General features: G+C 37.5%; 1 long non-coding RNA gene across 1 annotated transcript in view; it reads right to left on the bottom strand.

Moving 5' to 3' along the window:
- LOC136373673 (uncharacterized) overlaps positions 1–24258 on the bottom strand; it is a 51398-nt gene that overhangs the window by 26342 nt on the left and 798 nt on the right. The gene's annotated exons all lie outside the window — the stretch shown is intronic.

Here is a 24258-nt window from a genome sequence, read left to right as displayed (position 1 = left end):
TTAAACTCTGGCCCAAATTACCACAGAACTGAAATTTTAGATCCTAAATAAGCAGGTAGTCTGACTAGCAGAACTGCCAGAAACCTACAACTCACTTATACCCTACAGGAGCTCTCATTAACTGGACTGCTTTAATACAATGCAGATGTCAAACATTTTGCTTTCTAAAGGGGGCCTGATACAAATATTGACCTGATCTGTTTCATTTTAGTAGCTGTAACAATCCCAAACGCTCTGATGATGAAATTGAGCTCTCCAGACTTGGGCTTGGAACCTTCTATGGAAAAGCAACAGCAGCTCAAGAGGTAAGAAATTTAGCATTCAAGATTAGTACTGAAATTTGGGGCAACCCAAGAATAGTAGTGGGCTGATGTAAAATACCAGGTCTGTAAAGAGTTTCAGTAAGAAAATTAGTTATGATTTAATGGTTATGATTAGTTATGATTTTCTTCTGGACCAGAAGGAGTGCTAGAAACTTGGAAATTCATTGTCCAGGGCCTAGTCAGTCTAGCCATAAACTACTCTGGTATTAGAGCACCAATAGAGAAACACAGATTAAAATCCTTCACTGAAGGATTTACACTATTATATCTTTCATGGCAATAGTCAGCCAAAAAATCCTACATGGGAACAGCGATAGCATTTTTTATCCCATTTTTTAAATTCAGATTTTCCAGGAAATTTTTTGGGATACACACAACAAATACAGAGTCTATGCTCTTAAAAAGTTGATTAATAAAATAGGTAAAGGTGTGTTACTTTGGGGTAGGTTCATAACCTGTTTGCATGCAGTATTTAGTATATTATTTGGGGAATAATCATCATTTTTTAACATTTTTATTCATTTATTATTTAAATTAATGGATGTAAAAATGAGCCTTTTAAGTGTCACTAAGGAATCACATTTAGGATTTTTTTTTTTCATGAATCTATTTTAAAAATGCATAACAAATGTTTGCCTAAAGTCTTTGTCACTTAAAAGCATTTTCTGTTCTATAGAAAAGCTTGTCTTCTTTTACCTCTTGAAGAAACTTATCTTAGGGTTATGTTAACCCTAATTTCCTACTTGGTTGTATCTTCTCATTCAGAATTCATCCTTTCCTCAGGCTGTATTTAGTCCTCCTAAAGAGCTAAAATTGAATGATATGCTTGTGACAGTAATTTAATTAAACTGATTGTAGAAGCATGTAAACACACGATTAAGAGTCTATTTCTCCACAATGGCTCTAGTGCTGTAAGCACTTCTACCTTCCAGCACCTCACCCACCATAAACCTAATTTCACTTACTGTCTTCCATTTATCTGGGAACAGGATATTCTGGGTGACACCACATGAGCTGCATTTGACCTGTTGTATGTTCACAGCCTACCGTAAGCTGTGGCTGTAACTGAGTTAGCTGAACTAAACTGCTGATTTTAACACAGTTTTTCTTCTTTTTATTGCACATGCAATAAGTAAACCTCAATAAATGTTCATTTCCAAGTGCGAACACTGTGGGGTTTATAATTTGATACAAGCTCCAAAGCAACCCCCTACTTTATGACAGATCTACTTCCACGTGTTGTTTCATCTCAAGATAAAGTGGCTCTATTTGAAGGTTGGGAAATGCTATGACACTGTTGAATATTTGAATTACCAGGATCCAGAGACAAAGGTAACAATTTTCCATTGTATTTGCCTCTTTATTGATGAGGAGGCAGCATTGCTGTGCAGAGGACTGAACACACCCATCTGCACCAAGCAGTATTTTTGATGTGTTAAAGATATGCACCTAAGGACACACACTTGAAATTTCTTAATCTACACTGAACTTGAGAGTCTACCTTTAATGGAGCATATTTTGAGTAATCTTTCAGCACATCACAGCAGCCAAGCAGAAAGACCATGCTAGCCAGCTGAAACTCCACTTATTTGTCAACTGTTTCGTAACCTCAGGGCAATTCTCCTCAAATACAGAAAAAAGAGACTGTATTTGAAATAAAGCCCGAAGTTAGGAAGTCCTTTAAGCACAAGATGTCTAAACACTAAGTACAAGATGTCAAAAGCAAGATGACAGCCATCTCAGACCACGTGGGAAATCTCTCAGGGATGCACTGTCAGTCTGGGCTACTGAGGCCACTGATGGAAGCAGCAGGACAGTGAAGGCCCCTCTGACCTGTTGTTGGAGCACAGAAGTTCCACCACCTTCCCTAAAACATAGAAAGCCTCCATTCTTTAGTAAATAACACATGCATTGCACCTCACAAGCCAGCAATCACTGTAGGGTTTGGTGGTCTGTGTTTAGTGTTAAAAAACTTCATGCCCCCCAGGCTCCCAGGATGGGCAGACCATGAGTCTTGTGTGGTGACTGCCCAACACATGGGAAAAGACAATGGATACCTACCAGGGTTTAAAATCTAAAGTTTTAAAATACTGAATGCCATCCTGAGAATTTACCTCACTTTTCTAACAAAACTGGTCTCGGAGCAGTCAAGAGGGGGGAAATAAAATGCAAAAGTTTACAGGTCAAGATAAAGACACATCACTCACCAGTTCTCATCACTGGAAAAACAGAGTTGCCTTGGGGAAAACTGAACTCACTGCCATCCCCCAGTGCATAAAGAGGATGAGGAATATAAACTCTGGTCAGTCCATTACAGCTCTTCTCTGCTGCTCCTTCCACCTCACACCCTCCCCATTCCCCTGCTCCACTGAGAGCCTTTTGTGCAGGCTGCAGCCTTTCAGGATAGACCTGCTCCTGTGTGAGCAGCCCAAAGGCTGAAGTCCTCTCAGGAAACATCCACCTGTTCTGTGTGGGCTCCTCCAGATACCTGATCCAAATGTACTCTCCAGTGGCTGCAGGGAAAGAGCTCTCAAGCTCATTCTCTCCAGAGGCTGCAGCAGATTCCTGCAGGGACACGTGGAGTAACTACTCTCCTTCCTCAGGGCTCTTAGGGCTGTTCCTCACACATTTTCCTTCAGAGAGGTTCTGCCCTCCCTTACACAGGCTGTCCCCTAGGCACCACACTTTGGCCATGGGGCTCAGCTGTGTTGCTGGAACAGCTGGAACAGCTGGAACTTCTGCCCAGACAGACCCTGGAGTGCCCTATTCCTGCTTTCTGGCTGAAGAGTGTCAGCAGTTCACATCCATTTGTCCCTGACTGGCTCTGTGTTTCAATGAACACCCACAGAGTCTTCATGGACTGCCCATGAGAAGGGCTGCTGTGAATTAGCTACAGTGCACAGGGCTTTTCACCCCAAGCATAGATTTCTCTGCTGTGACTCAGTTTTCCACAGACAGGTATCCTCAGCCAGCCTTCAAGCCAAAACACGTATAAAGACCATTTTCTGCCCAGTAATTAAACTCCGTACGCACGCAGATACAAGAAACCCTTGCTGCTGTCTCACCTCCACAGAGCTGGAGATGTAGAAAATAAAACTCTGACAACAGCTGCTCAAAACCTTGCTGCCTTTGGCTCCTTTGGCAGTTAGCAGCTGAGGTGATCTAAGAGGTTACAACTCCCAGTTACAAATCTTCAACATAGGAGCAGAGACAGCCCTTTGAATGCAGTAACAGTAGAACAGTCAGCAGCTGCTCTACCTGGCCCCAAAATTTTATGCATGGACAAGTTCCATAGATTTCTGACTCCTTCAAACAAGTGTGCTGCTGAGGAAAAGAACAGCAGGTAGGTAAAATAATGTCCACTTTAAGTGGTAATGGGCAAAAAATGCTGACAGTCTCACAGCCACATACATTACCATGGGACTATCCAGATGAGGACACCTAAATTCTTCCTTGGTACCAAGGAGAAAACTTTCATATCTATTATAATAGGTATTCTCCCTTTGCATAATGCTTAGGAATCAGCACCAGGCATCAATCAAAGAACCCTATGTATTACTTTAATAGCTAGGATTAATAAATTATAGGTTTCCCAGTATAAATAAGTGTGCATTCAGCACAAGCTGCTGTTTGAAATCTATTGATAGTTAGAGGAAGGATTTGGATTGTTCCCAAGTCAAACTGTGCTCTCTGCATAACAGCAACCTTCTCCACAACACTCATTGTCCCAGTCTGCATCACAGCCTGCTCCTTCATTTAACACACCTAGGTGATTCTGAAATCCTTGGCAAGTCTATTGTTGACAAAATTAGTACATCATGATCCTCGAGTAAAACACACAAGGCACACAAGAAATGCCCTTTCTTTGCCATAGTTCTTTAAGTTATAGACTCCCACACCAAACAAAAATGTTTCTACAAGGACTTTCATAAGTGCACAGTTATGTCACTCAGAAGGCAGTGTCTGTACTAACTCTTGTTCATCTGCTGTGCTTCAAGAGACCTTTTGGCCCTCTGAAACAGCAGTGGAAGAAAGAGGGTGGAGAAGAAGTCCTAATGAATACATGCTCAAGGAAACATTAGGGATTCCCATTAGTATCAGTGGGGGATGTTTAGGGAATTAGCTCCATAACACTTTGAAAACATTCATCTCAGCATTGAGAGGAGCACAGAACTGCTCTGATTTTGTCTTTACCCCTATGTCTCTAGCCAGGGAGGTTGATAAAAGGTTTCAAGAGAAGCAGGGGCAGGATGGAGGTTCTGATATGATGGCAACGCTGCCTGTCCTACTAGGCTCTCAGGTGCATTCACATGTCACTTCGTGCCATCACCATACACTTGGCAGGTGTACAAAATGCAGGAATAGAAATATATGCAATGTGCACTTTAAGAGTTGGCCTGCCTAGAACACTGAAGCAAGAAAAACACCAGAGAAATTGATACGGTAGGATTAAGCTTCATTTTCCACCACTTATAGCCTTCATATCTTTCTCTTCATAAAAATCCAGAAAATTCAGGGAAAACCCCTCACGTTATTTGTATTCGTTTCACCTCACAATTGAGCTTTTACCTAGTAATTTGATTAAAAAACCTTAATTAACAGGGAGTTTTATGCTAGGAATTCTATTTCTACCACTATTCAAAGCACTAGTCTGCAATTTAGTACAGAAAAAAATAAAAACCAATAATCTTCAATACATATATGACATGAACATCCACATCTTATGTTATAACAATTTCACCTAAGGGTTAATATATATGGAGTACTGCCTCTGAAAAAAAAAAAAAAAAAAAAAAGGCTTTCAGACATGAAATCCACATGAAATCCAGGCAGTATGAACATGTAAGAACCTTTAAGTAAAGACCAAATGAACAAGAGGCACATGAGACATACCAATGGGCTGTGGAGATGAAACACATCATTCCAAGTTAAAATCAGAGCACTGAACTAATGTGTGCTGTGTTGCTGTGCAATGTCTGAGCCTATGGCTTGCTGCAGTAAGTGAACCCCTTTATACAGCTTTCAGTACTTCAAGGAATGCCAAGGAATTGATTGTGCTGCCTGTTCTCTGTCCCATATGCTGACACTGCAGCACTTTTTCCCCTCCCCTCTTAGAGAAGATGGACATTAAATAGCCTCACATTCTTAAGCATAATCATTTAGGAAAGAGATTATCAGGTATCAGGGTCATGTTCTGTTTGGCAGAACAATACTGAGAATTGTCCCATGGAAAAAGATGATTTCTCTTATTGCCCAAATCAACACAAGTCTTCCATACACATTCTGTTAAAATATAATGATGAGAAACACAGCACATACTTTCTTTCCATATAAGCAACGCAGAGATTTGAATGTGTTCTCTCACTTGCAATGGAGGGAAACAAAATTCCTAAGGGCTCTGATTCACTTGGCCCTCTCTTTCCATCTTTTCTATTCTACCTCTGCTTTTCAGAGGCTGAAGAGGTCTGATTCTGGGCCCTAACTCAGGATGACAAAACTTGATTTTCCAGGAACGAGATGATTTCACCCTCCTTGATAAAACTGTTCCATAGGATTTATATTTCCATTAATTCAAACAAGACATTCTATGGCATTTGACAAGCTATATCACAGTAGTGTTAGATAAGTGACCCTGATAACGCTGTTGCTTCCAGGTGTCTTTTTTCTGCAGGTTTTGTGAGCATTTATACAGAGACACTTTCCAACTAATAACAAATGCTAAACCCACTGAGGAGTAGAGGATTTATGCTTTTTTTTTTTTTTCTGTTTTTTGTTGTTAGCTTTTTGTTTGTTTGTTTTGGGGTTTTTTTGTTGTTTTGGTTTTTTGTGGGGTTTTTTTGCTTTGGTTTGGTTTTTCTTCTCATTTGTTTTTTGTGGGTTTTTTCTTGTTGTTGTTGTTGGAGTAAACCAAAACTAATAATTTCTAAGAATTTATCTCATCTCATCAGCAATTTCCATGATGCAGAATTTTTAGTTCCAGGACTAAGATTCAGTGTATTTCTAGATAAAAATATCAGGAATGATAATATTTACACACAGCAACAAGAAACACATTCGTTTATGTGCAAGGAAAAGATTAGAGTTGGACTGAAAAAGCTCCAGTGGGTATTGCTGTCAGGAAAAGGCACATGTTTTCCCATGTGTATGTTATGCATGTACACCGAGACAGTAAATGATAAGATTTGCTTCAGAAGCACATGAATAAAAAATAATGTTTAGACACGATTGATCCCAGATTGTTCCTATATATGATGTTCCAAATGCAAGGAAGATTGTCCCAAACTCTGGAACTAGAAGGAATAACTTTTTTTTTTTTCCAGAAAGCACTCCAGCTGTTTGGTTTTCTCCTTTCCTCCCACACACTGCACTCAATGTACCAGAAACTCGTCTTATTTTACTGTGGAAGGTGGGTAAAAGAGAAACGCAATGTTATATCTCCCTTTTAGTGCTTAGTACCAGACATCAAATCATCCTTCAAACTCAAGTGTGCCTGGTTAAAACCAGTCAAGAAAGCTCTCTTAAGTGCTAAATTTTTTCTATGTGCAGGAAAACAGAGCAACTCCACATGAAAAATGCAAATAAAGCAATGGACAGGAGTCAAATCTTGCAAAAACCTTGACAGAAAAAAAGGGAACATGTTCCCTTAATTGTTGTCAGATGACACGTATGGCATACATGTCATCTGCTGTCTTATGCACACATCTCCAAAGGAAGGCTGTGCAGCCTTTTGGTGTGGAAATTTACACAGCTCAGCTTCAAAACACCTCCTGTCTCACATGGCCACGAACCATGTCCTCTCAAGTGTCACATCCCATTGCCCCGACGCTGTTTGGAAAGCTACACCCTGCTGTTTGTGGACACCCAGCAAGGGATTACCTCATCTTCGTGTTCTCATGCTGAAAAGTCAAGGCTGACTTCAAAACTGAAACAGTTGGTCTCTTGCCACTAAAAATTTGATCAGGTGTTCCTCCATTGAAGCAGCTCAGATTACATTTCTAACAAATACCACAAGCAGCAAAATGCTTTCAGGCATTAAATCCTTTACGTAAGAGTTTGAAAGTAACTCAAACCAGCTGAAGTGAAGTGCAAGGTACATGGATAGTGTCGCTATTCTTGTTGCTACATTTTTATTGTGCTGTTGATAACTGATGACTACCCACTGGAACACGATTCTTTATTATTTTTTGAACTCTGAATAGTGTCACAGTTTCAAGTGCCGCATTAACTTCTGAGAGTTTTCATTATAACACCCTAGCAAACCAGGAAACATGATGAGAAGATGTAACACTCGACTTTTCCTGACATGGATGGTCTAATAGGGAGCCAGAATTGCTTTCACTTAAAATGGAAATGAAAAGCAAAAAACCCTAACCTAGATCTATCTTGTGCAGCAATAATAATTGCCTTTATCCGCCGTGCTACTCGTATCACAGTGCACATAAATGTTCCAGTAAAGTGCTGGATGAACCATATTTCTGCAAATGGTTGTCCCTGCCAGACATGGTATTAGAAGGTTAATAAAAAAGCATATCCAGTGATTTCATAAGATCACCACAAAGACAAGGATTGTTTTGTCCCCAGTAACTCTGTGCACTCAAGACAGAGCAAATGAACAATCCTTCCTTCCTTTTCCCTGTCCCCTGCCACTACCTGAGAAGAACATTTTACTTGAAAACCTGTTGAGGTTACTGCTACACATCCATTAATGCAGCTGGATGAGTGAAAATAAGTGCACACATCTGGTAATCCAATCCTCTGGACAGAGCTGGAAAGGAGAAGAAGGTTTTCAGATAGGAAAGGAGGCAGACAGCCAGGAGAATGAGTCTCAGCAAAAAGGGGAGGCAGCACAGCTCCTTCACTCTGTGCCAGTGGAGCTCCTGGGCTGCAGTGGGGCCCACCAAGAGCATGCAAAAGAAAAAAGGGGGAAGAGATTCCAAGTGCAAAGGAAAGCTGCATGGAATTCAGTCTTCCAGAGAAGGGGAAAGGAAAATGTTTGAAAATTGAAGCAAATGGGCAGCTTGTTTTAAACTTGTGATCTCCATTCTCCTCATGGGCTCCTTGCCCCTGCAGCTCTGCAGCTCCACAATATTCAGTGATCAACTCTGTGTTTATCCAGGATCCTGTACACAACAGGATCTTGGCCCTTGGATACTGCAGAAATATAAAAAGTTAATTAAAAAAAAAAATAAAAAAGTGATGGATGGTGGAACCAAATCCCTGAAAATAGAAAGAAATGGAGAAGGTTAAACTACAAGCAGCAGAAGCTGGGCTGACTTTCAGTGAAGTGCATGATAATCAATGTCCATACCACTGCCACGAGATCAGTTTAAGGACTGCAGCACAATTCTAAGTTCAGGCAAAATTCACCTGACAGGACTAATATCAAATATCGCTGTAAAGTGTATTATAAAGAAACCAACAACATCAGCAAAGTTTCACACAAAGAGAGAGAATCAATCTATGAGCAATACTGCAGAAAGAATTAAAGGATAAATTATGTTTTTCTCCAGGTGGAGAGTTACATATGCCCCAGAAAATTGCTTTTCTGTGAGTTTGTTATTGTTTTAAAGCAATAAAGATAAATTGGAAAAGTAAATAAAAAAATATCCTAAGCTCATTTCCAAATAATACCTCAGTGGCATCACTGTTTTCCAATTGGTTTGTCTTTTTGAGGGGCCTAGAAGGCTCTGAATACCAGAAATGCTGAAAATCACTCTTTAGATCTCAGACTTGTATTTACTAGAACTAAAAATAAAACAGAAAGCTTGGATATATAAGCCTTCATATCTTCCCCATCCTTTTTATCTCCTCCACTCATTGTGTGTTGGAAAAACCTCATTAGAGCTTTTTGGGGTTTTGGGGGTTCTTTCCCCTATAACCTGAAAAATCAAAATTCATGCTCTGAAAACATTTCAGTTTATATCCCAAGTACTTCCTAAATAGACAAATTAACTCCAGTAAATTCTATATATTTTTGGAAAACAGAAACGCCACAAACAATCAAACAAAAACCAAAAATGTAAACAGAATTAAGACAAAAAACCCAAAACAACCCAAACCACCACGAAATACCAACCAGAAAACCAAGTACACATAGTCTGGACCCTGGCTGACTTTTTTTTTTCTTTTGTTCTCTTAGCACTTTCTGAAGAAGAACTTTAAAAATAGTCTGTTGCACTCCTCAAATGCTGATGTCCTTCTGTGAAGAGTTTCTCCTCTCTCTGTGTTTTTATTATTTAATTTCAAGTCATAGTTTCCAATGTAGGGCTACTGAATACATTTTAGATCAGTTATTTATTTTTCGTTTCGGAATCAGCAACCATTTGTGGAAGAAGATTTTAAGAACTGTGCTGTAACTTCCCCTTTATAAGACTGCTGTCCACTAGTGAGTTCCTAAATGAGCATCCTCCAACCTGAGAATAATTTTTTCCATCTTATTCTACAAAATTAAATTTACTGTTTCATGCCAAAGATAGGAAATAAGTATGTTACTGTCAATTAATTAAAAGTCTATCTGACATGGGCTCATGCTTCATTAACACATGCCACTCCACTACCAGAGACTGAAAACTCCTTCAGAAAGAACAAAGACAGCTCCTGGTTTTTTTCAATTTTGGAATGTTGACAGCACTTCTATATCTTATTTTGAAATTGCTACATCATAGAAAATAGATTAAGGTCCTCTCCTAAATTCCCTTTCTTCTGACCCTCTTGAGTTACAGCTGTGATCAGTAGTAACAAAAGATAAGGGACAATTGGTGCAATCCCTGAGAATCTGCATGTCATAAGATCTTGTTCTTCACATTTTATCTAGGCTTGTAGTAATTAGCTGCACCTGATGGAAAACTTTTCCCATGGTGTGGCTATGAAATTCATATTCTAATATACTATTATTCTAATATACTATTAGCTATTCTTCATATACTAATTACATCTATATTTATAAAAAATTCTGCCGATTTTTTATCTGATTCATGAAAAAGCTGTTTCCTTTTCCTTTATTTAGCAGTCACCATAAATGTAAGACAAACATTCATCTGTTTCTTGAGAGCTGGTGAGTTTGTCTTCAAGAGCACACAGATCAACCTACATAAAATACAGTGTTTATCCATGGTGTGCAAAATACATGTTATGTTCTACTTATGTTATTTAGGGAAAAAAATTGCCAGCCTAGATTTGATGCTTTAGTTCTATCACTCAAGACACTTCCATGTGTTTGGAACAAATTAAGAGGCTTTAGAAGAATTTGAGCTCTGATATTGGTGAAGGTGAAGTTTTGCTTGCTCAGAGAGCTCTTTGCATCTTTTTAGCCCCAGGGAGCACTAAAGAAGTTCCAGCTATTGTTTGACAGAATATAGCTTTGAGACAAGACATCTGCAAAAATCCCTTAACTTCCTTCTCTATCCCCAGCTGCACGAATCTCTCAAAATAAAATAAACAGTTGAAAAGGCACTGCCAATCAGCAAAGCAATTTTCAGAGGTATTTTCAGGAGTCCTTTCAGTCCTATGTCCATATATCTGATCCAAACAATTTTAAGACATTTTTAGCACCTAAATATTCAGATATAAACCTTCTACACTATCACAGCATTTTCTTCATCCCTATTCCCAGTGCAACCTGATGGAAGAAATATCCATATGATATCTAGCCAAATGCCTGCTGTCAGTCTTTATCCCCTGTACCAAAACATGAGGCACCAAGAACCAGACCTGTGCCTGTTTTCCTTCTTTTCACTGTTTGTTTGGGTGTTTAAAGGTACAGCAGAATAGTCAAATCTGAAAAACTAAGCTTTTAAACAGTCAGCTTTAAGCAACCCACTTCAGTTGAAAGAAGTTCAACTGAAGTTGAATAAAATTTCAGTTGAATAATTATCCAAAACTCGATAATACTCATGTTTAATTATGTGAAATGCTTGAAATTAATCTGCTTTATTTTATAGGATTAACCCAAGAATGTTCAAAAATATCAGCCTCTCTTAGTGGCATAACATTAAGAAAAATAACTAGCATGAAGAAAATCAGGTCTGACTCACAAAAGGTCGCCTTCAAAAAAGAAAAGTACATCGAATTTTTTACATAAGAAATTTTAGAAGTTATATTTTCCTCTATTTGAAATCCCAATCACAGAGTTGCAAAGAAAAACTTGCATAGACAGAGTTACAAATTAAATATATTCACTACTCAGGCTAAGTCATCCATCAGAGGCCCCTGGATATTAGGTCCTCCTAGTATGGAACTAAATTATCTGAAATAAGTGAAACTATACAAAAAACTGAAAAAAAAAAACAACTTCAGGAGGTGTCAATATACAGATGACATGAGAATTGTTTCACTGAAAAAGACCCAAAAAGCTTTTTCTTCTTCTTCTTCAACACTTTTGACTGGAGCAGGAGACGTTTTAAACACATTCAAATACGATGGAAATGTGGGATAACTTTTGTCCCAATGTTACACCTGTGAAACAGGCCAGAAAAGTCTGTAGTGAGGGAAAACAAAGATAATTGTAAGGGAGGCTTTGGCCTTCTCTAAGAATTGCAGAGGAGTCAAGGAGTCTATTTAAAAATGCAACTTTGATTTCTCTCCAAGAGCAAAACCCAGGAACACTAATCCATCTAATTATAGATACGGCGCAGCCAAATGGTTACTTAAATGAAACAAAATCAGATTTTGTGGCCTGTACCTGTCACAGATCCCATCTTTGCTCTGAATAATAACTAGGACAGGCAGCTGCACGCTGGAAATTAAGGGCTGCATTTACAGATAATATAAAGCACTATAACTAGTGCTTTACTAACTAGAAAAGCACTTTCCCTTACACCACATTTTGAGAACATGCTTAAACTCTCTTTACTACAGTAAAACTCAAAATGAGCACAAAGACTTCCTCGATTTGTGAAATGAGTGAACAGTGCTCATGTTTGCTATAGTATAAAACTTACCAATAAAGTATATTGTAAGTTATATTTTTATAAGTAAGTAATTGCTACAGATTTTTCTAGTAACAAATCCTTAAAAGATATTTCCCTAAAACAAGTACAAACAAGGACAAGCAAGCTAGCTTTATTTGAAAGAATTTAAAAAATTAAAAGCAAGTAGATTATCCCTTAAATTCCCCAGTTCAATACCCAGAATAGCAGGAAGACACTTTGTGTAGGTAGTTCTTTTACATTTTCCTGGTTTTGGTTTGGTTTTTTCATTTGTTTATCTGGTTGTTTCTTTTTTTTATTATTTTAGGGGTTTTTTAACATTGTGAGAAAAAGACATCCTGACTCAAACCAACATAAATTCCTCTTTCTTGCAGCCACAGGACAAAAATGAAAGTAGATTTTTTTTTTTTTTCATTTCTATAGTGCTGCTGTTCCATAAATGACCAACGAACAGCCTTAGAGATGAAGTTAAATGCCACACCTAGAATAATCTGAAGTGGAGACACTTGGATTGAGAACACAGACACATCTCTCTTCAGCTGAAAGCCAGCATTTAAATCTGGAACAGAAATTCCTGCTCAGATCAGCAGATAATATAGCAAGAAATATTAAATACTCTCTTTTTGTTTGAACAAAGGTATTTCTGCTGCTCATCTTTTCATTAAAAAGTCTTTTCTTGGCTAAAGTCAACAGGAACCACCATTTTTTATTCCTTTTTTTTCAGCACCAGTAACAGTTGAAGAAGAGAGGAATAGTGCTATTACCAAGCATCGGCCAGCCCAAAGGGGAAACATTACAAAAATATTAGAAAATGGACTTATTAAAAGAAAGAGTAATTTTTTAAAAAATTAACCCTGTTTGGTGCTACTAACAAGGAACCTGAACAATTTATCCTCCTATCTTTTACATCAGTGCAAAATTGTAGACATAGTAAAATATTTATGAAGCTATTTATAGTTCCTACTTACCCAGTTCAGACTGAGGACAGTGAGGAATACATCTGGCCACTCCTCCAGCCAAAATTAGCTCTACAGCTGGGAATTCTAAAAGGCCATGTCATTATATCAGTTAGTCCACTGAGCTATAAAATCTATCAGGTTGTAAACCCAGATTCCAGAAGGCAACAGCTAAGCCAGACTATAAATTTCCTATGCTCAAATACCTTTGATTATTTAGTTTTCAAATGTGCTGAGAATGTATTCTTGTATAAACTATAGTTTATTTGACAGAACACAAACTCTCACCAGGTCAAGTATTTTCAATTGAGTGGGTCAAGACAAGTATTGTAACCTTGAAGATTCCAGGACAGCTGCAAGTGTCTAATTCTATAATTAGAATATAATTTCACATTAAATGTCTTAAAGAGAGTTTAAATATTGTCTCAATAACTGGAAGTTATCGTGACTGGTGCCCACTAAGCAAGAAGGCTGGAGAATGATGGCACCTTCCTCAGCACCCTCTCTGCCCCAGGATGAGACAGTGCAGAGCACATTTCCAGGCCACAGGAACTTTATGGAAGGGTTTCTCCCTAACTCCTCGAGGCTTTACATCCCATACCTGGCTCTGACCATGACCAAAGCTTTGGAGAATGTCTCTACAGAAAATCTCTCTACACATTTGGTGTAGTCAGAAAAATCTCAAAAAACATCTATGTCTACAACATTCCTACTTTCTAAAGCACACAACTGCTCCTCTTATGTAAAATACAATAATTGACAGGGCTGACAACCTCCAGCCACCAGATACCACTTTCCTAAGGACATAGGAGAGACAAGGTATAAAGTTGAAACCACAAAAAGTTGTCACACTGGGAGGCCAGACTGGAGAACAGGCTTCTCCTCACTTGTTATGGCACATCCTTTAGGAGCAGTTCTGTGCTTGTTCCCCTCCAGAAGTTTCCTCCAGCTCAGTACACTCAGGCACTGCCAGCACAAACGTTTTGAGGCTTGCACCTCACCTGGTGCACATCTCTTAATACAAAATAGAAAATACATGCATCTAATCCTGAGCCATTAGAAGAGCAATGCCATGCACCATAATCTGAAGAGCAGCTCCCAAAGGAGGAGCTCACTGCCAAACCTGCAGGTTGTACCATGCAAGGTCTTGGTAAAAATCTGATAAACTTTAAATATTTTCATTAACAACTTGGATAGAAAATATGCTATGGCATTTATGGCTATCTCTGAGCTGGGAGGGGTTGCAGGCAACCTCAAGAGCAGGATTAGATTTCACACTAATTTCAGAAATTGGATCAGAGCTGTAATATCAACAGGATTCACTTCAACACAGGCAAATCTCAAATATTTCACTTGAAAGAAACAAAAACATAATACAAAATGTTAGCTACCTGGCTAAGCAGCAGCTGAAACAGTGTTGATGTTACAGCAGCTCAAACTGAACAGAAGCCAAAAACTGAATGCTGATGCAAAACTAGTAAACGTCAATCTGAGAAATTATTTTTCAAGTGTCTTGGGAAAGACATGAATTTTTCTGCTCTCCTGGCAACGAGGAGGTTCAGCTGAAACACTCCTGGGCTGGGTCATTTCTCTGAGAAAAGGCAGAGAGACTGCAGAGAACCCCTAGGGAAGCCTTAAGACTGACAAGATGTTTCACAAGCAGGATCTGGGAAGATGGGCTAAGGGAACTGGATATGTTCAGTATAATGAAGACAAGATAAAGAGAAGGAAGAGCTTAAAAACAGAGTTTTAAGAACAATACTTAGAATTTGTTGCAAAACAAGCAACAAATAATTTCTTTGCATAACTACCAAAAGACAGGATAAGAACTAATTCAACTCTATTTCAACCAGAAAGATTTCAATTAAATATTACAGGAGAAACTTCTCATTTTAAATGTACAGGCAGAGACCCTGTGCCATGGCTTTTGCCAGAAGGGAAAATTGTCAGAAGGAAAAATCACAAATACTAATGCCAGTGTTCCAAGCTTATGTAGTCAAACACATGAAGAATGATAGCAGTGGTTCTGTAGATTTTCAAGTAAAGGAAATTTTCATGAGCCTATTTTTTTGGGGGGAGAACTGTTTCAGGAGAGTTTCAGTGAGGAATCTGCTGGAATGGATTTGGCCTGCTTGCAAAAACTCTGATGTGAATAATAAATGGTTTTTTTCCCTGACATAGATTCGGTAACATTTTGAGAACAAAATATTGTGCTTGTTGCTGTGAGGGGAGTGGGGGAAGGTCAACATCAAAGAACAGCATAGAAAAATACTGCATCAGAAATCTTGATCTTCAGAGATCCCTTAAGCACAGTATTTATAAAACAAAAACAGCTAACAAAACACAATTATACAATAGACTGGGAAAAAAAGCTGTCATTCTGCCAAGCGACATATGAGATCCTTTTGGTAACAGGATAAATTGGTGACACATATAGTTTAATAGAACAACTGCATATTTCTCTTTAAAGGTACAGCACAGTGAAATTATATTACATAATGAAAATGCTGTTTGCTACTTTTAAAAGGGAATTTTAATTATTTCCAGATAACTACACGTCCATACCTGTACACTTGCCACTACACATCTACACTTCTGGGGAAAAAAAAAAAAAAAAAAAAAAAAGAATGGACAAATAAATTAAAATTAGGACAAAAATACATTGTGGAAGTGTTCAAACTCATGTTTAATAAAGAAGAAAAATATAAATGCAGAAATAAATATTTTATAAAACAGAAATAAACAGTTTTCCTGCCTGAGTAGGTGACCCATTGTTGAAAACGTGAAACAAATTGGTGAGGGGGAGCATTGTCTGTGGTTTTTTAGGAGTACTTTGAGAAAACAGATGGAAAAGTGGTTCTTGGCAGGTGGCTGTGATTCTAGATGTAGACAGATGATACAGGGCAAATAAACATTCTAGAAGAGAGAATGGACATGCATCTCCTTCAAAGGCACCTGTGCTCACCTGGGACAAGAACTCTTCTGCTGCTGTTGGCACTTGTCACGAGCACTGCTATTGATGGTGTCCAAAAAAACTAAATTCTGTACTCTCACCAGGAGATCCCAAGCTCCACTTAGATATATTATTATATCCGGGAAATTAATAATCATTTCCAGAGTGGAAAAAAAAATAATGCAATGAGTAGGACTTTTTGTCTTGAAATTCCATTTCAAATAGGGGATTTCATACTCCCTTTGCATCCATCAAACACCTAGAAAAATCAAGTGGCAAAATTTTTGACTTAGAAAAACTCAATGGAAAACAAACACAGTCCTCAAATAAAACAAGGATCTTAAGCCTGATGAAGGTAACAGTCAAAGGACATCACAATTGTCATAAAATTTGCTTCTCTAGCCTAAATTTGCAACAACAGTGTCACTACCTGAAAATGTACATAATTTTTAAATGAACTGAAAGACATTTCAGTCCATAAAAACATGACTCATAGCCCTTTCCTCTAGAAAGACCAGCGACATGAAAATACAGAATAAGCATCTAAGAAAAGGAGTTTTGCCTATATTTGATTGAGAAGGGGGGGAATCAGGAAGATGAGGGCTTGGATTTTGGTTTGTTGGTTTTAATTCCTAGTTCTACATTAAGCGTAAAGAATTATACCAGAGTCAACAATTACAACCTCTTCCAAGATATTCCTGTCTATCCTATATTAATATAGACTTCAAAGACTACTTTAATGATGCCATGCATCTGGCAAGTTTCCATGGCACTACAGGTACCAGGATGAAGCTCTCTAAAGACAGTATTTAACAGGCAAATAAGTGACTTGATGACAGGGCTTGATATGGAGATTTCTAATGCTTGCGGATTTTTAATGCCCAAAATCAAGCCTTAAATGAAAATAAAACATTGGCCTCATTTTGGACTTCACAAAACCATGGACAAATAATTCCAAACTTTCACAAGCACAAAGTTTTTAGAGAGAAAATTGCTGCTACTACGGGAATAAAGATTTTTTTATTCTGTGCAGCGTTAAGGCTTTTCTCTTAAAAAAATGCCTATAAATGAACTTTGTTTTGAGTTGTTTTTTTTTAAAAATGCAATCAAAATCAGATAGTTCTGCTAAACTACAACCAAACTATGCAAAGATAGGTTTGCAAAACACCTTCAGGAACTTAAGTTAAATTAAACAACTCAATTTTGATAATCCACATAAATTATTAAAAAACCCAATGCATTTGTTGGTTTAAAAGATGGCGCCATTATAATTTGGTTAATCTCATAGTGGCTTTGTAAGCTGCTCATGTAAAACCTCTGGTTAAAAGGCAGCCAGTGATGGATGAAACAGGTCTAATTACATATCTCTTTGTATGTTTGTCAAATGCATAAATATTACACAAAGGAAATGGCTGCGTGATAAATTATAGCCAATTACGATAATAAAAAAAGTTTACTTTTGTTTTTGATAATCAGTAAATTAATTGTGTTTTTTGCCAATTTAAAATGTATAATTAGTACTACATCTGTGTCATTTAAATCAGCTAAGCAATTCTCATTGTTTCATTACTGGAGGAATCTGAAGTGTACTTAATGTATTAATGATTCACAACAGGGAAGAATTCTCATTAGTGGAAACTTTTGCATAGTCAATAATCAAGAAAATTAGTAAATAAATAAATGAGTTCTTCACTGGTCTATGAATTCCATGTAGGCTAACAAGTACTTAGTAGAAGGGTAAATCCCTCAAAAAATAAATTAGGTATATATCAAGGGTTGATGTTTGCAAAAGCCACAGACATGATTTTTTCAAACATTTAATGGAAATTTTGAAAAATTAAATAGATAACTAACATGTTAATAATTATATACTAGGCAGAATACAATGGTTTTACCTGTCCTTGCTACCAAATCAGTCATGCATTTAAATCTGGTTGAAAATCACACAGATTAGCAGAATTTTGAGGCATTCAAGCTGTTCATAAGATTCTGCTTACAAAAAAAGAGGAAGGAGCAAGCAGTGAAGCACATAAATGCAATACTTCAGTGCACAAAGACATCCCTATCTGCAAATCTCAGCAGGAACACAGCTGGGACAAGGTTTTCACTGAGGGGACAAATGGTGACCACATGAGACCCATTTGGGTGTGGGCCTCACTGTCACCTTGAATATGTGCCACATAAGAAATCATAGCAGAAACTGCAGAAATCAAATTATCCAACTATTGCAGAAATCAAATTATCCAACTATTTCAAACTGCTACACCGTTTACCTGGTGCCAAGAATCTTTCTGCATTAGTTGCTCTGGGTGCTTTTTTGGGATGCTAAAGGGTAGAAATAAATTTAAAAAAAAAAAAAAATACAACCAAATAGAGACATTGGTTTCTGTACCTCTCTAAGACAAGATTCATGATCATTTATGTTTGTAACTTTTGAATTCAAACGGAAGACAGACACAAGACTGGAATATCTAAAACTTCATCAGTCTTCACTGTATCTTCTATTGTTTCTTTCTGAAAAATACCATTCCTGACAAATTGGAAAAAGAAAAATTCATGGAATTTCTGGATTGAGCAATCACCATCCTGACCTTTAGAGACGTGTATCTTTAGCAAGCCAAGAGAATAATTTCGATAAAACTGACCCATCTAAAAAGCCAGAAATCTAGGGGTTTGGCTTCTAAAGAGTGGGAAAAGTGACTATAGTTTAATCTTATTGAAAATAAACCTTAAAAAAACCCAAACAAACAAACTTGGTTTGTTTTGGTATTTTTTCCCTAAAATTTCCATGTCTATTTAAAAGTTAGCAGAGCTGGAAACAAAGACTACATTTTAATTTCCTAAAGGGAAGTGTGATAGTAGTCTTTCCAAACCTCGTGGTCTCAAATTATTCTTGGCAAATGTTAAACATTTTACTTTTCCTAACCAAGTAGTATGGATTCATTCAGGGCACTGAAATGAATAGGAAAACTTACATTATTGTACACACATAAAAAAAAATTACCATGTGTGACTAAACCCACAACAAATGATTCCCTTACTTCTCTAATTTACTTCATGAAAAAAGCCAGAGATTAAAGCAAATATTTGTGGAACAGATCACATCGTCGAAGACTATAAATAGGTTGCAATAAATACAAACAGAATAAGTCTTTTCTTTCAGGCTAGAGCAGGAAATGAAATACTCTTCCACTTCTCTCAAAAACGAAGAAATTTCCAGAGAAATTGGAGCGGTTTTCGCACCTCGTGCAAATTTCAATGACCAGACCCCAAGTTAGGAAGGGTGTTCTGACTGAGGTAAGGGATTTAGGGTCAGACTCTTAGGTCACTTCAGCAGGATGAAGGTTGCCATGGAAAACAGAACAAGAAAAATCAGAATCCCCACATGAAAGAAGCCAGGACCAAATCTGGAGGAAGATGTTGGCAGGTTTGTTCTTGGTTTGAAATGCTGTTTGGATGTGTGTGTACACGCTGTAAGTTTATTTCTATGTTTAAAAGGAATAAAACTGGATGCAACTTTGAAGCCTCCTTCAAGCCTCCTATACACAAAAAATTTATATTGCAAGCTACCATTATGACATTTATTAATAAAAAATAAACTTTAAAAATGCCAACAATACAAAGTTTGTGTTTTGAAAAAGCCAGTTTTCTCATTGGAGTAAGATGCAATTCCTATAAGGAATCAAGTGCAATGCTTTTCTCAAGGGCCTTTTGAGTGGATTATTTATTGCTGCTTCCTGTTCAAATTTTTATGGGCAGGTCAAGTGCCAGAGTGTTGCTCTACTCTGTCTGCCAAGAATGATAAAAGCTGGACTCCAGTGTGACACCAGGACCATATCTAATTATTAAAGCAAGCAGTGCATGGATTGCAGAGGGGTCTCCCCACCAACCCACTCATAATTTTACTAATTTAACAGACAAAATCTTCACAGAACAGTAAACAGTAGGACCAACAGCAATGCTTATTTACAATGGATTCTTTTCAAATTTCATTTTTCAAATTTTTTTATAAAAAAAAAAAAAAAGGTAAATAAATACTAAAGAATGTATTCCCTCTTCCAATTTAATCACATAGTGGCAATGGGGACTAAAGATCCTCTTTTACAGCCATGAACGAGTCACAGTCATGCTGCTCCACTTGAATCCCCCATGCTGTGCTGGCAGTGACCTTAGTGGTGACCTGAAGTAATGGTTATATTTCTTTTTTTTCTTTTTTTTTTTTTTTTTTGTCCTTAGGAGTAACAATTCAGCCTCTGTATTCTAGGCATTAGTTCTGTGCTTCTAGTACCAAACAGAGAGCAATCATTATACCAGGGAGCATTTGTTACATCTTCTTACACAGTCAGAGTTTCAATGCAAGTTCATTTGAAGACAGACACAACATGTACAATCCATGATTTACTTAAGGTGTCAATGGCAGGGGTAAATTTATTTTCCTTCAGTGTAGCAGTAAAGTGGATCACTTGCTTCCCATTATAATCAGTTCCACAACTGGGAGACTTTTGAGGACGCTCACTTATTAAATCAGAGCTTTTTTGGAAGAACATCAACTACTCCAGACAATATTTGGTCCCATACTGTGTAATGAAAATTGTCACACACATTTACATTTGCAATGAATACAAAAAAAAAAAAAAAAAAAAAAAAAAAAAAAAAAAAAAAAAAAGTGAAAACCAAGTGCAAACAAAACAGAAACCATGCAAAACTTAAAAAAACCTTCTGAATCTCAAGGTTTTCTACTATTGTCATCTCCTTCCCCTTCTGGGTTTTTCATTAATTCTGTGCTTCTTTTGGAAGTTCAGAAGAAAGTAAGTTAAAAATGTATATATATGTATACGGTTTAAAACATCTGAACTTTCATATTTGGATGAAAGCAAGCTGAGCCTCTGCAGATGTTAATGAAGATCTAACTGGCAGGCAGGTGTATATAAATAAGAAATATATGGAAAAGGGCAACAGCAAACACATAAGAGCTCAATGCACATCTGGACACAATAGAATTTAATCTCTTTTACACTCGTAAGATTCCCCCCAGAAATGAATTCAAACATTCAAGATTTAATACATAGCTTATATTTGTTGACCAAACCATGATCTGAAAAAAGGGATGAAGACTATATTCTTTTTATCAAAATGGTGCCACTTGGCATAACTTTTTGGTTATTAAAAGGGTGATGCACTAAACAAACTAAATTTGAAAGCAGGATAAGAAGAGACTACTCTTTCTTGTGCGAAAAGCTACATTAGTTCAGAAACAGAGAAGAAAGTATTTTAGATACTTTTATTTTAAAAATACTTTTTATTTATTATAAATTTTAGAAGAAAGCATTTAGAAATACTTCTGTTGATACTTTTAGGACACCAGAGAGAAAAAGTGTGAGTACTTTGTGGATCTGAAATATAAGAGGCCAGATTCAAAATTACAGATAAGGGATCCAGCAAAATACAGGATAAGAGCTGAGTCTATTCCCCAGATGCTCCATGTCATTTTCAAACTATATTTTAAAAAAACCAAACTAAAAATAATAAGAATGTAAATGTAGTTGCTTCTCTGTAAAGGAATTCAGAAAAGTAAAGTAAAAAAAGAAGTAAAATTTCAATCTATTACATAATAAAAATCAAATATAAATTAGATCTTTGAATTGGAATTGGAAGACAAACAGTGCTACTCAGCAATAACCACAATAACTATAATTATGACAGGTGTTTCCTCATCAGAGAACATTCCTAAAACACTACCCTGGAAGACAGGCAGTTTTCATATTGCAGAAATAAGTGGGTATTTTTTCCAGGATTAAGTAGCCCTTTTACAAATATATTTGTGCTTTATTTCTTTAATATTTTCTTCATTAATAGTGTTAACTCAGTGCTTTCACCAGGAAGGAGAATACACCCTTCATCTTTATTCTCTTTGTATGCTCCAAACAAGCTAGATTAATTTGTATTTTAGTTGCTGGCATAAAATGAGGAAAAAAAAATCACACAATCAACCATGAAAAAAGCCTTACCCAAGAGTCAAGAAGAGAGGAGAACTTGGCCAGCAAAATTAGAAGCTGGTAAAGTTGAAGCAGAGATCCTTCCTCCTTATCTTATCTGCTAGATGCTGCCACGATGTGCATGATACCAGTAACCATGGAAAAGGTTTTACCTGGAGTCTTACAGGAGATCAAGGCCTCCAAATGGTGAAATGGGATGACAGCTTTATAGTCAGACAAAAGGCCACGTTCTCTGGCACAGCAGGAGGCAGCTGGTTAGGAAAATAGAGGCAAGGAGGACTCGAGTGTTGGTACCCTGTTTGAAAGGGTACTGTAACCATCAGCTTTGCCTTGCTCAGAGCCAGCTGTGCCTGCAGCAGGACAGGATGAGTGCCACAGGGCAAGGCCATCTGCCAGTCATGGGGAAGATGAGTTAAAGCCGGGCTCCTGACAGAAAACAGCTACCAGGGGAAGCAGGGGACTTGTGGGACTCTTTTCTGGGAGGCCTCTGCAGGAACAGAGCTTGCTTAAACCCGACAAGAACAAAAGCTGGCAGTAGCTGAGACTGATTTGTATTCCTATACTGAGGGTAAACACCAGGCAGAGACTGACAAGAACTAAAAAACAACAGGGCTAAACACCCTAAAGATGTCTCAGGGAGAAAGAACTCTTTATAAAGTCCAAGTAGCCCAAGGGCCACTGCAATATCTACCAAAAACACCTCTTCTCTTAAAAAATGCACTTAAGCAAAACAAGTAAATAAAGCCTGCCATGTACTTCTGCTACAGAATTACTTTTTTTAATAGTTGATTAGTCAAGACAAACCTGAACTTCAAGCTCCCAGACAGTTTTCATCTCAAAAGAAGTAGTTTGGTCTCAATGGGCCGAACATCCTTCAGTTTAAGAGAAACACTGCTCTTCTTGACCTAATAACTGTATTTAAAGCCCAGTATAGCAATGAACTTCTCTCAGAACTTATGGGAAAATAAGTATGTTTTTATCACCCTCTTAGGCAGACTTCTTAAATGGTAAAAATCACTAGAAGGAAATAGACCCCCTTTTATGGTAAGGAAACCTAAACCCCTAAAATGTAAGGTGACCTCATAATTTGTAAATTGTGCTCGTTTACTATGATAAATTATGGAGCAGATAACATGAGAGCATTGCTTCATTTCCTTTGCTGCCATCTTGCACCAGAAATGCTTGATTTCAAGATATTCTTGTTTCCAATTCAAAGATGAAACATCTATGTGGACACAAAATAATTCCTAAAACTGATGTGATAAAACATGATATTTGGTTTTATTTTGTGACAATAAATAGATCAAAAAAGACCAACTGAGCTATCTCATATGTCTCACTGAACTTTTTGGTTCATTCCCTATAAGCATTCCAAGTGATTTTTCCAGTCTAGCTATTACTGTCACCAGCAATATGAACTTTCACCACTTCCCTTGGAACATACGTCATGATCTGATAAAACCTTTAATGTCAAGATAATTTAGAACAGACATCAGGAAAAGCAGATTTCATTTCATAGCCATCTTATTGCACCTCACCCTCAGCTATTTATCTTCCTCCGTAACACTTTCTATACTCAGAGATGGTGAACATCATCTTGCCCTGCTTAGGTAACCAAACTGCATATTGGATTTTTCGTGTGTTTTGTAACTGGTTTCTACCAAAAGTGGGGAAAGCCATTTTGTCTAAGGGGCAATAAACAACAGGCTGCTCCAGCTCTTTTGGAACACAGATGCTGAAGTGTCTTTAAAACAGTGGGGACATGAGTGCGCCTGCAGTGGGTGCCCACTGAAGGCTGGATTGCAAGAGCTCATCCCTACACACGTACAGAGGAGAAGAACACACATTTTACAAAAAAGGTTTGTGTGTGAAACCTGTAAATTGCTGATGTGGCACTAACCAGTGTGCCAGTGAGTACGTGGAGCCTGACTGCCACAGTTTTGTAAGCACAAGAAGGGATTAAATACAACACAGGTAACTTCTTGTGTGTAGTGCACGCACGAGCATACATGTAGATATATTCGAGATCTTAATGCAACACAAACCTGAAAACAGAAAAAAATATCTCAATGCCATTTAGCAGTGAACTGTGCAAAGTAAGTG

Source organism: Sylvia atricapilla, chromosome 2, assembly GCF_009819655.1.
Source record: "Sylvia atricapilla isolate bSylAtr1 chromosome 2, bSylAtr1.pri, whole genome shotgun sequence".
NCBI lineage: Eukaryota > Metazoa > Chordata > Aves > Passeriformes > Sylviidae > Sylvia > Sylvia atricapilla.
Note: the sequence above shows the minus strand (reverse complement) of the source record. Positions and strands in the feature narration are given on the sequence as shown.